Source organism: Camellia sinensis, chromosome 9 (assembly GCF_055761805.1).
Source record: "Camellia sinensis isolate YWXY chromosome 9, ASM5576180v1, whole genome shotgun sequence".
Classification (NCBI taxonomy): Eukaryota; Viridiplantae; Streptophyta; class Magnoliopsida; order Ericales; family Theaceae; genus Camellia; species Camellia sinensis.
Window position 1 is genome coordinate 140,438,167 of NC_138969.1, and position 13,727 is coordinate 140,451,893.

Consider the following 13,727-nt stretch of genomic DNA (forward strand, 5'->3'; position numbering starts at 1 on the left):
ATCAATAATTATGACATGAGTCAATTCCATAAATTCAATTCCATCCTTCCAGTTTAGATTTTTATATACATTCACAAGTTGCATAATTTCTATCACTTAGTTCCAATTAATTCAATTTTTCCACTTCATGCCATTTTCAAATTTCATAAATAAATCCCTGCCCTTTCGTTCCCTTACATTTTCATAATTTAATTCAATATGTTAAATTGGCTCAACAAGTAGTAACTCATCATGAGTGCAATTATTTATTTTTAAATAAAATCATAAACTTTTCTTTCTTCCCATTCTAATTTCTCATTTCACAAAAGTTTATAAATCCCTTTTTGGTTTCAATTTCATTTCCCCCTATTTCAAATTCTCATTACACACAACAAAATATCAATTCTATCTTTAGTTATTAAAACCCAATTAGTTAGTTTATGATCATAATTCAGCACCCTCTTTGTTTTCCCAAAAATCACAATCCAACAAATCTAGATTGGCCTAGTAGAGGGAGGGAACCCAATCACATGTACATAACAATGTGATATTTTTGTTACATGATGTGTTGCTATATTTCTAGCTATTATATAGTGGTAATTGTTCCACCATTAAAAGTAAAAACCTGCGCTATTCAGTTAATTAAGAGTAATGTGCATTTAGGATTGGATGTCTGCTGTGTAGAAGGTATAACTAGGGATGCAACTTAGGCAGATTTAACTTGAGTGCAATCTAAAAAATTTTAGGATATGCGTAACAAGTTTTTTAATTTGGTGTGGGTTTGGGCAAAAATTGAAAACCTCAAATTAAATTTGAGTAGAGACACTAAACAACCTGAGTAACCCAAAGTTCGAATTGTATATATAAATAGATAAAAACATTAAATACATATATAAATTATTAGTCATTGGATGATATTAAGATAATTTAGATCATTAGATCATATTCACTATATATAATATATGTGATGTCTCGAGTCTCGAACTCGACTAAAATGTGCCTTTTGGATTTACAGCTTTCTTTTTGGTGCCTTGAGGGGTTGTGTTTCGTTGATATTTAGGAATTCGAACTTGTTTAATCCTCTTAACATTACATCAAGTTACAATTTTTTGAGTTTCGGTCGTAAGGACGAAACTAAGGAGAGCGCGATCAAACCTGCCAACCTCTTTAGCCTAGATACTCATCTCGGCTAAAGAGCGCAAAAAATGTTGTTGGTCAAACCTGCCAACCTTCATTACTACAGTTGGGCAATGAGTGCAAAAAAATTTACAAACAAAATAAATACAAGTACTGAAAGAAATTATACTGGGAAAAATGTCTACTTGTTTTATTGAATGTCAAAGAAAATTATAGGCTGTTTTTGGTTATGTTTGCCAAACACATTTCCACCTACTTTTGAAAACTCCTTTCCAGGCGGGAAAATTTGGCTAACCCAATTGTCCTCCCGAACGTCCGGCCGATTGACTGAAACAATGTTCATTTTTTTGTTTTTTTATTTTTTATTTTTTGGCACCTATTATTTTTATATTGTAAATAGAAATATTTTTAGAATTTTTTTAATTTTTATATGAGTTTTGAATAGAATTTTAGGTTGTCTGTTTGGTTATGAATTGTAAGTTTTTGAATCAAATAACTTTTCTAATTTCAAAATCTCAAAACTCCCTCCAAAACTCAATTCAAAACTTTTTTCAAAACTCATAACCAAATAAATTTTCCACACTCAAATCATAATTCCAAAACTCACAAACTCAAAATACAACTCTGTTCTCAAATCATATTTAGAAAACTCTACCAAACGCTACCATAAGTTTTTAATGAGCTAAAAATAAAATACTTTGAGATTGGCCGTGTTCCATGGCCTTGGGATAGCTCGGTCGTCCATGTCTTTGAGGTGGTATGCTTCTTTTCCTGCTAGACCAATCACTTTGTACGGCCCCTCCCAGTTGGGTCTTAGTTTTCCATCCCCAAGCACCAAAGTGTTTCCCATTACTTTGCGTAGTACCCAGTCTCTAATCTTGAATTGCCTTGGATGCACCACCTTGTTGTATTTTCTAGACAGTTCCTATTGATACGAGGCGATGTGTACCAGTGCCCTTTCTCTTCTATCTTCAGCAAGATCTAGTTCCAAGGCTATGGTCTCTCCATTTAAATCTGGATCGAAATATTCGCTTCTAATAATAGGGAGGCCAACTTCCAGGGAGATTACTGCTTCCATGCCATAGGCAAAGGAAAAAAGATTTTTGTTGGTTGATCTCCTAGATGTAGTTCAGTAAGCCCATAAGACGTGGGGAAGTTTCTCAACCCATTTTTCTTTCTCTTTTTCTAGCCTCTTTTTCAGACCATCTAAGCCTACTTTGTTCGAGGCTCCGGCCTGGCCATTAGCTTGACGGTATGCTAGCATGGAATTGTAGAATTCTGCCTTGTGTTCTTCTCAAAAACCCCTAAAGATTCTTTCATCAAATTGGGTTTCGTTGTCAGATATCAAGGCCTTGGGAAATCCAAACTACGTTATGATGTTCTACCAGACAAACTTTTTGACGTCTTTTTCTTTGATGGATACAAGTGCGTCTACCTTCACCCACTTTGTAAAGCAGTTCGTTGCCGCAATAAAGAACTTTTTTGTTGCCCGGCGCGATTGGGATTGGTGCCACTATATCTAAGTCCCACATTGCAAAGGACCAATGGCTGGTCAAAGGTAGGAGCTCTCTTGCTAGTTGATGGATTTGATGCGTGAACTTCTGACATTTCTCGCATTTCTTGACATACTTTTCTGCGTCTTCTTGCATGTATGGCCACCAATAACCCTGTGAAATGGATCGGTAGGCCAGAGATCTTCCTCTTTGGTGACTTCCACAAATGTCTTCGTGAATTTCGAACCAGAATGCTTCAACTTTGCTAGGATGGAAACACTTCAAGTACGGTCTTGTGAAGGAATTTTTGTATAATGCTAGCGATGGAGAGAGCCAAAATTGCTGTGACTTCGCCCTGATCCTGTTGGTTTCCTTCTTCTCCACTAGCAAAATGCCATCTTTTGAGAACACCATGACGGGGTCCATCTAGGAGGGACCTAGCTCGGCACAACATACCAATGGGTGGTCAATGCTTGGTCTTGGCAGCAAGTCCGCTAGCAATGGGTGTAGGATAGATGTGTCTACTACTGACACAAAACCAGCCAGTGCATCTGCCTTGCTATTTTCTTCCCAGTCGATTTACTCTATCCTCACAACTTCAAACTTCATGATCTCCTTTCTCAACAACTCTTGCTATTTGGCCATTCTATCATCATTCGCCTCATAATCACCATAAATTTGGTTAACTACTAGTTGGGAGTCGCTGTACACCATCAACTCGGGGCCTTCATTCGGCAGGCTGACTTCAAACCAGCTACGAATGCTTCATACTCAACCTCATTATTGGATGCTGGAAAACTGAGGTTGATAGCCTATTCGATGGTTAAGCCATCTGGTGACATGAGGACTATCCCTAATCCAACCCCATGCGTGTTAGACGCTCCATTCACAAAGAGCTTCCACATCTCTCCTACAAACAACTCCAGCAAGTAGAGGGATTTGAGGACACTTTGGGATCAGGGATGTTGACGATGACCCCTTCTAGGTTTTTGCCCGTTGATCCTCACTATCTGACTGCCTCAGCTTTTCACTTTCAGGCGCATCCTTGCTTGTTGTTGTACGACATGCTCATTTCTCTCCTAGCGATAAGCTATTGGCACTAGTGGACGACGCAACTGTTGTAAGGCTAAATGGTTCACTATGTTGTTGAGCGACTTGTTGCGGGGGCTACGCTATTCCTATGAAACTTTCCCCCCTCTGCGCGGTTGCCTCGGTCAAATTGACCGAACAAACATAATGACTTCCTAGAGCAAACTCTGCCATGAAGTCTACCAAAGCTTGGGCTTTTATTGCAGTTCTTGGTTGGAACCTGATATCGAACTGTCCTAACTCCACGACCCACTATAATATTCACCCAGAAAAATCCACCCTCTCAGACAAGGCCTTTAAGGGGAATGTTGTTTGTATGATCACAGTGTGCGTATGGAAGTAGTGCAACAATTTTCTTGAAGCCATCATCAAGGCTAAAGAAAAATTCTCTTGTGGCAAGTACCTCGTTTCGGCATGCAGCAATGTCTTGCTCACATAAAAGATCGGCAAGTGTTGTATTCCCTTAACGTGCACCAATACTGCACTAATTGCATGCTGAGAAACTGCTAAGTAAAAAAGAAGTTCCTCTCCTAGCACTGGGGTTGCCAACAGTGGCGATAAGGTCATATATTTTTTTAAGTTTCCAGGGCTCGGTTGCATTCGTCATCCCACTGTAGCCTTAAATGCCCGAAAGAACGGCTGACACCTGTTTGACGACCGACTTATGAATCAGCTTAGCGTGGCAGCTAGGCTCGTGAGATGCTGTACTTCCTCGACTGTGTTAGGCCTCTTCAGATCCTAAATGGCTTTGATCTGAGAGGGATCAGCTTCTATACCTCAGTTGGTCACTAGAAAGTCAAGAAATTTACTTGACCCATGCCAAGCGCACATTTGGATGCATTCAGTCGCAACTTGTGGGTCTTCAAATTTTGAAACATCTCAGCCAGGTCATGGAGATGGTCTTCTTCGGTCTTTCTCTTGACCACCATGTCTTCTATGTAAACTTCCACTGTTCTGCCTAGCAATGGCTCGAACATTTTGGTGATCATTCGCTGAAACATTGCCTTTACATTTTTTAGGCCAAAGGGCAAGACCTTGTAGCAATATGATCCCCTAGATGCTGTAAAGGATGTGACTTCCTGGTTTGTTTTATACATAGTGATCTGTTGATATCCATGATACGCATCAAGAAAGCTAACTCGGTTGTGACCTACAGTTAGGTCCACCAGTTAGTCTATCCACGGTATAGGAAAACTATCCTTTGGGCATGCTTTATTAACTGTTTTGTGGTCCACACACATGTGCTTGCCGTTATTCTTTGGTACCACCACGATGTTAGAGATCCACTTGGGATAGTGAACCTCTCTAATTGCCCCTACATCTAGCTGGTTTCCCACGTCCTCCGCCACTATCTCGACGTAGCGAAGTGCTGATCAGCGAGTTTGCGGTATAATTGGTCTAGCGGTCGAGTGGACATTAAGTCGATGGTAAATGAAAGTTGGATTAATGCCAGGCATGTCATACGGTGTCCAGCGAACACTTCAATGTAAGAGATCAAGAATTCCATGATCTTTATTCTCTCGGTGCTGGACAAGGATGAGCCAAGCAAAAAGAACTTCTCTAGGACCTTTTCGTCTATTTTTACCTCCACCAGATCTTTCACTACTTTCTTGTGGGCTGCCTTGCTAACATACATGAATAATTCGTTCCTCTCTGGCTTTCCTACCATCTGTACGAAACCTTTGGCAGCCTGACTGTCGTTCACCATTACAAAACATTGCTTGGACATGATTTGGTCTCCCAATATTTCTTTAATTACATATTGAATTTCATATCTGAATTTTCTCATAGTTTTTGGGAGTCAAAATCTATATTAACTGCTGCGTTCAAATCTGTCCAGAAAACTAGTTTAAAATAGTAACTTTGGAAGTTTCGCTTTCTTTGTGTATAAATTCGAAAATTATCAAATCAGTATCATTAGAACCGGTTACGAGTCTAGTTTCTTAAACTTTTGGCCTTGCATTGATTGCTAGTGTATACTAAGAGAACCATTAATATCTTAAAGTGCTGCAGAAAACAACCTATTTGGGTATAATTAATTGTACATAATTATTTTGATAAGCAAATCAAGTGAAACCAATTGGGTTTGAAAACTTAGGTTATATTAGTTGTTATCTGGAGGGTTTTGGAATTTTTCGAACAGCGTGGAGTGAGTTTTGTAATTTTCAGAGTTAGCAAATAGATTGAGAAAGCTTGTTTAAAATTCTATTTTCTGTTTTTTTTTTAAAATAAATTTGAACCTATGTCTAGGGTGATTTTAGACCTTGAAGAACATGAGCTTCGTAATATTTAAGAGTAACAGTGAGTTGGGTTGAGCCGTGTTAGTGTGCTTTAGTTTGGGGTTACTTAGTTTCTTATTCTTTAGTATTTTTAAATTAGTAGTGACATATGGTTTTCATACTTGGTTCAGGGTACTAGTTGGACTTTTATACTCTATTCGAGGATTACATTATTCCATTTCTGGGTGAGTAGTTGCATGCTACATATTTTTATAAATGTTCCCCTACCCTGAACTATTGGAAAATTTAATTGTTGTTTCAAGACTAAGCTATTTTGATAAATTATTATATCATCGATGGAATTAAATTATTTCTGAAACATGTGTAAACTTGGCATACTGTGTGTCACACCCCAAACCCGGATATGATCGGTCGTGGCCCACACGGACTAAGCCCAAGGCACACGTAAGCCTTAACATGAACCCAAAAAAAAAAAAAAATCACGAATAATAAATGTGATGATAGCCCATAAATAAATAAATCAAAACTCAATCCAGTGACAAGTCCCAATTATAAATGGTAAAACCAACCATAACCAACTTCTAAAAATATATACTAAATGGAACACAAATCGCCCATAAAAAAAAAAAAATTATAAATAAAAAAATCCAACCACAAAGTATGCACAAAACCCGACATAACAAGTTAAAACAAAATAAATGAATGTCCTAAAGGTCCATGCAATTGAGTCCCCACTACGCCATAAGTCCAGTCTAAGTCCTTCTAACACCTGGAAGTGATAAACAACTAAGCCAACTAATAGCTCAGTGAGTAGCAACATGGATAGTAAATACAGTTTTGAAAACATGGTTCAATTCCAAAATAAGATATATATCACAGAAACTAGATTGGCTTACAGTTTTGATAAAGATAATTTGTTTCAAAAAGAAGGTTCCACAGTTCAACAGTTAAAATACTCATGTCTCTCAAGAACGTGTTAAATGACATTTTCCACTTAAAACAGATTACAACATGAACACCAATAATTTTCTGGATACCAAGAAATAACAAGTAACATGCCACACAGGTCTCAAGGCTATAAGCCCTATTGGATCCAATACTGAACTAAGAGTCATCCTCAGGGTGGCAACCCGAGTCTTTTCTCTAAGACGATCCGATTGAAGATCAGCTAGCCTAACCTAGGTCTTTTCCTTACAATCGTTGAGCACTAGAGTCATCACCGCCCAACCCAGATCTATTTCCCAGTGGCCAGAGTCACCACACACAGTGGAATAATTTCCCTAGACTAAAATACACAGATGGTGCCAATAATCAATACACACCAGTTTTGCAAAACATGGTAGTTCGCCATTATAAACATGAGACCAAAACAAATAATTTACAGTATGCCAAGTTCACATATGTTTCAGAAATAATTTGATTCCATTGATAATATAATAATTTATCAAAACAGTTTTGTCCTGAAACAACAATTCAATTTTTCAATTGTTCAGGGTAGGGGAATATTTATAAAAATATGTAGCATGCAACTACTCACCTGAAAAGGAAATAATACAGTCCTCGAATAGAGTACGAAAGTCCAACTAGTGTCCTGAACCAAGTATGAAGACTACACATCACTACTAATTTAAAAATACTAAAGAGAATAATAAACTAAGTACCCCACACTAAAGTGCACTAACACAGCTCAACCTAACACACTGTTACTCTTAAATAATACCTAAGTTAATGTTCTTCAAGGTCTAAAATTACCCAAGACATGGGTTCCGATCGAAACTTAACTAAAAGTAAGTTTAAGATAAAACAGAATTTTAAAAAAGTTTTCTCAATCTATTCACTAACTTTGAAAATTACAAAACACACTCCACACTATTCGAAAAATTCCAAAATCCTCTAGATATCAACTAATATATCCCAAGTTTTAAACCCAATTGGTTTTACTTGATTTACTTATCAAAATAATTATCTACAATTAATTATATCTAAATCGGTTGTTTTCTGTAGCACATTAAAGAAATTAATGGTTCTCTTAGTATACATGAGAAATCAATGCAAGGCCAAAAAAGTACGGAACTAGACTCATAACCGGTTCTAATGACACTGATTTGATAATTTTCGGATTTATACCCAAAGAGAACTACACTCCCGAACTTACTGTTTAAAACTAGTTTTCTGGACAGATTTGAACGCATCAGTTTATATAGATTTTGACTCCCAAAAATTATGATAAAATTTAGATATGCAATTCGATATGTAATTAATCTACTGGAAAAATTTCAGCTCAAAATTCATTCGTTTGATATGGTTTCTTGATTTTTAAAGTTTGTGATTCTGTGCAGAATTCTTCTCTAACGACTTTAGCTCCTTAATTCACTTTAAACTTTTGCACGATAATTATATACCCAGAATACTATCCCAAATAGCCAATCCGTTCCTTTTTCTTCCAACAAATCACAACACACACATGCACCATAACTATGTATACAACATACTATAATAGAACAAGAATAGATTTATTGTTACCTTAGAGAGTTGTTGAGCCACAAAGTTGCCTTCTCTCCCTCTCTCTTTTCTATCTCTTGCTCTCTCTTCCGCTCTCACGTTTCTACTGTTGCTGCTGCTATAGTGTTGTTAGGAATCCTAGGGTTGTTATATATATCTAAACAAAACTCTAAATAATTATCCTTTATTTTGTATTTTCCTCTCACCATTAATTTAAATAAATATAACAATTATTTTATCAAATAAACTTACAAACTTGCCCCCTATATTTTTATTTATTTATTTTATACTAAATCTTCCCTCTAAATTAAAGACTTCCACCAAAAATTTATTTTAGGTTTAAAATTAATTAAAAGACCCTCCAGCAATATTTAATTTGCACCTTAGGGTTCACCATCAAAATATTTGAGGTTTTAAAATTATTACTATTTAATTATTTACTTGATTTGTATATTCGGGTTCTCACACTGTGGACTACTTGTTATGGTCTCATGTTTATAATGGTGAACTACCATGTTTTGCGAAACTGAATTGTATTGATTATCGGGACCATTTCTGTATTTTAGTCCAGGGAAAATATTCCACTGTGTGTGGTGACTCTGGTCACTAGGGAAAAGATCCGGGTTGAGCCGTGATGACTCTAGTGCTCAACGATTGCAAAGAAAAGACCTGGGTTGGGCTAAGTGACCTTCAATTAGATCGTCTTAGAGAAAAGGCTCGAGTTGCCACCATGAGAATGACTCTTGGTTAGATATTGGATCCAATGGGCTTATTGCCTTGAGAACTATGTTGCATGTTACTTGTTATTCTTGGTACTTAGAAAATTATTAGTGTTCATGTTGTAATTTGTTTTAAGTGAAAAATGTCATTTATCATGTTCTTGAGAGACATGAGTATTTTAACTGTTGAATTGTGGAACCTTCTTTTTTAAACAGATTATCTTTATCAAAACTGTATGCCAATCTAGTTCTGTGATATATATCTTATTTTGGAATTGAACCTTGTTTTCAAAATTGTATTTACTATCCATGTTGCTACTCACTGAGCTATTAGCTGACTTAGTTGTTTATCATTTCTAGGTGTTAGAAGGACTTAGAGTGAACTCATGGCGTAGCGGGAACTCAATTGCATGGACCTCTAGGACATTCATTCATATTGTTTTAGATTGTTATGTCAAGTTTGTGCATATTTCTTTTTATTTTTATTGAGGTTCATTTAGAATTATTTTGATATGTAGGCTGCTTATATCCCATAAGTTTGGATGGTATTGATTACGGTTGGTTTGTCGTTTATACTTGTGGCTTGTCACTGGATTGAGCTTGGTTATTTATTACTGGACTTTTCTATAGTTGTTCAATGTGATTATGGATTTGGGTTTAAGCTTACGTGTGCCTTGGGCTAAAGCCCTGTGGGCCACGGCGGCTGATACCCGAGTTTGGGGTGTGACACAAGTGGCCCGCGACTACCAACTCTTCTAGATGCTGCCTTAGTGGCGTGCAATTTTCATTTTGGTGCCTCACCTCATCATGGAAGGTGCTCCGATATCTATCGTTGTAGCCCATTTGCGCCTCTCCCAACTTGGCTGGCCGCCGAACGAAGGGTTCGTTGCGTATCTCGTTAAGAATCCGATAGATAGGCTTTTTGAACACCGCGGTGATGGCGGTGCGAACTCTCAATCTTCTTGTTTGGTAATCCTCTCCGTTTGGTCATCTACCTCGACCATTTTTGTTTGGCCGTTCCTCCCGACTGACCGTGTTAACTTGTGCTGCAGGCTTTTTGTCCAAAACTGTTGTTGTGTCAAATTTTGCCTTAACGCGAGCGCCATCTTCATCTACTCTGATGTGCTGGTGCACTCTCTCTATCAGGGCCTCCATTGTGAGGGGTGGCATCATTGTCATTGAATCCCTCAGTTTATGGCCCGCCGGCTAACGCCGCTTATACTGTGCGATATCTAGGTTGGTGGGGCAATCGTCTATCTAGTTGAAGGTCTCTGAATATCTATTGTTGTATAACTTCAACGTTTCCTTCTCACCCATGTCAATAACGAGCAATTAGTCTACCTCCACGGGTGTTTTTCTGTTTGTCTTGAACCTGGTGACAAACGCCTTCACTAGTTGCGCCCATGAAGCGATACTACCTTCTAACATCCGCTCAAACCAAGTTAAGCCTAGGTCGCCTAAGCTTGATGGAAACAAGATACACATTAAAGCCTTGTTCCGTCGATGTATGGCCATAACGTAGCGAAAGTGGCTCAAGTGCATGTAGGGGTCTGACTTCCCTTCATAAATTGTGAACTTAGGCTGGTTGAAGCCCAAGGGTAATGGTGCGTTCTCTATCACTGGAACGAATGACGAGCTTTGCAACCTTGCTAACGCTTTGTCTACTATTTCGTAAGCAAGGCGCGACATTGGCATTCCAACCTCAACACTTCCATGTGTCCGAGGAGCCAGCCGCTGCAGAGCAGAGACCCTTCGGGGGTCGCGTGCCTGGGCATCTTATCTCCTTCAAGCCCTTTTCTCTAGCACGGTCCACAGGTCCTCCGACCTAGGTAACTCGGTATGCTGAGAAGTCGTTTGATGCGCATGAGAGGGTTGATAATTGTTTCCCTCCGTGTAAGACCTTTCAATCCTCATTTTCTCAGACCTAGAGTAACAAGTCCTGGAGGTTATTGATTATGCATCGCTTGTCCTAAGGCTTCTGCTTTCAAATTGCGATGGTGTGACTCGCCTATTGCAATCCCTTGAGTGGTGAGAATGCATTTTTCGTTTACAGATCTCTTCTCCTTCCACCCCTTTACCTTTCATCTAGTGCTTCATGATCTCCATGTTAGCCACCACCCACCTTATCAATTCGTCTTGTTCTTTCACGCTATCCTCCAGAACCTGAGAATCCACCCTTCGTCTCTGTCCATCTGGGCTTTGAGAACGATGACGACTTGAGCCCTATTTTTCTTGCATAACTCTCTGTGGGTTCCGTAGCTGGGGATCCAATTCTGCCATGGGTAGGATAAAAGACAAATCCCCATGCCTCCTTTCCTCTTCCGGAGTTTGTCTATCAATAGCAGAATGAGGCAAGTCTTCATTGTGCACCATTGTAATCAATTGGAAGAAAACTTAATCAAAAGGTTTGTTCTCTATGATGGTTCCCATAGACGGCGCCAATTGTACAAGAATAGAATAATCTTCGCGTATAATCCTATTGACCAAGTTTGCATTCTTCCAAGCGTCGTTGCTTTGCTACCTGAAAACACAATTGTGAGCTAGCTAGTGGGTGTGTGCCAGAAACCCCTCCGATGCCTGAGTCAGCAAGTAGACAATAGACAATAAGTTATGTGTATTTGAGAATAAGAATTGCAATACCTGTGCATAGGTTATGTCATGAGCTCTTATAGATTCCGCCTACAAAAATCCCAGTAGGACTCTAACTCTCCTTAGTAGAGTCCTCCTAGGAGTCGCATGCCCAAGGATAATGCTTGTCCTTGGAACACCCCCGTCACTGCAAGCCAAAGAGATAGCTTAGACCATTTACCTCGACTGGTGCTACAGTTAATCGAGCTTCCCTAGCTCCGTGCTACTATAGGTAGAATCATGGTAACCCTCATTGCAGGATGGTCCATTGCCGAGCTATACTCAGCTCGACCCTCTTCCTTGTTAAGACCTCGGTCTACCACACGGCTTAACTCTAGACAGCGCAGTCAAGGCCCTGGAGACACATCTCTAACTGGCTTGGTGCCTCAATGGCCTAGGACCGGGCTATCGTAGCTCCCACCTCGGCCCATAGCTCAGCCCAATGTCTAAGAACGATGGACTTAGCTCGGCCCAATTTACTCATATAAATTACCCTCTCACAAGTCAATATGCCATTTTTCTAAGATTATCCAGATGGAATCAGCACTTACCACTCGGTTTTTAGGTATTTCACCTTGGACAAAAAAGCTAACTTAATTCTGCTCTAACACCCCCTTACAACTTTACTACTTTATTCACCATTTTATTAACACAACATGTGTTCCAAAATAACATTTTCCAAAAAGATATAAATGTTCTCAATACAAAAATGAGAATACTCAAACAACCTTTTCGAAAACATGCAGTTCCAGATCCAGTTCCAAAATCCATTCCAAAACCCATGACGTGCACCATGATATGTATGATTTTATAAACCTTCTAGTTTGCCTAGTCCACATGCAATTTCTGATACGCAGCAATGTTATCCTCCACCGATAGCCAAAACAGTTATCTCTAATATAATAATTGAAAGATTACAATACAAATATACAATCTAATAACCCAAAACTCATATATATATATATATATATATATATATATATGTATTTCCCAATAATTCAATATTTTTCAAAAGAGTAACAATAGTCATTGTTTCCAAAATCCCGCAACATTTTCATTCCAACCAAATCGTTTTTCAAAAATCCGTCCAATTCCTAAAATTGATATCATTTAGGGTTTTTCACAAATTGGGCTTTTCTACTTTCAGAAACCCACATGCAATTTTCTATACCGAAAATAATAACAAAATCACAACCAAACAACCCCTCATTTGGAACAAACCCTCAACCCCAATCAAAATTCCAAAATCAACCCAACAACAAAAAAATCTATATAACAAAATGCCTCACAAATACACTACCAAACTCATATCGAGTTAAGGAAATAGACCCTACCTCTTCAAACGAAAAGGAGACAAGTTGGAAAAACTGTCGACAACGAAAAGACGATCTGCTCAGATTAAATAGAAGCCCTCGCCAAGCTCTACATTTTGGTAGATGAAACTAGGGGTGGAAAGTGGGTAAAAATAGATGAAACACAAGCTCAAAGAGCTTAAAGGGTCGGAAATGGCGAAGAGCAGAGAGAGAGAGAGAGAGAGAGAGAGAGAGAGAAAGAGAGAGAAGATGAAATCAAGAGAAATAGATATTTTCAACTTTTTAGGACTTTTATAGAAAAACAGACTGCGGGCATGAACCCACTCCCATCGTGGCCGCAGTTACCAACACCACGCACGCAGTCCAGCTAACTCACCCTGTCCGCGGGTGCAGCCTACCATTTGCTTGCACAGAGCAACACACTTGCAAAAGTACTAGGAGCTGTTTTTTGTCGTTGCCCCTCACGGGCATGACCTAGTTGATCGCAGGCACGACCAGCCCAACTCAAGAGACCTGGGCAACAGCTAGCCCGACGCACGCAAAAGGTCCAAACTATCCAGAAAGGTCCAAGTCACTCGGGACAACCCCATATCCCAACCAAAAATGAAAATAGGTCGGGTTAAACTG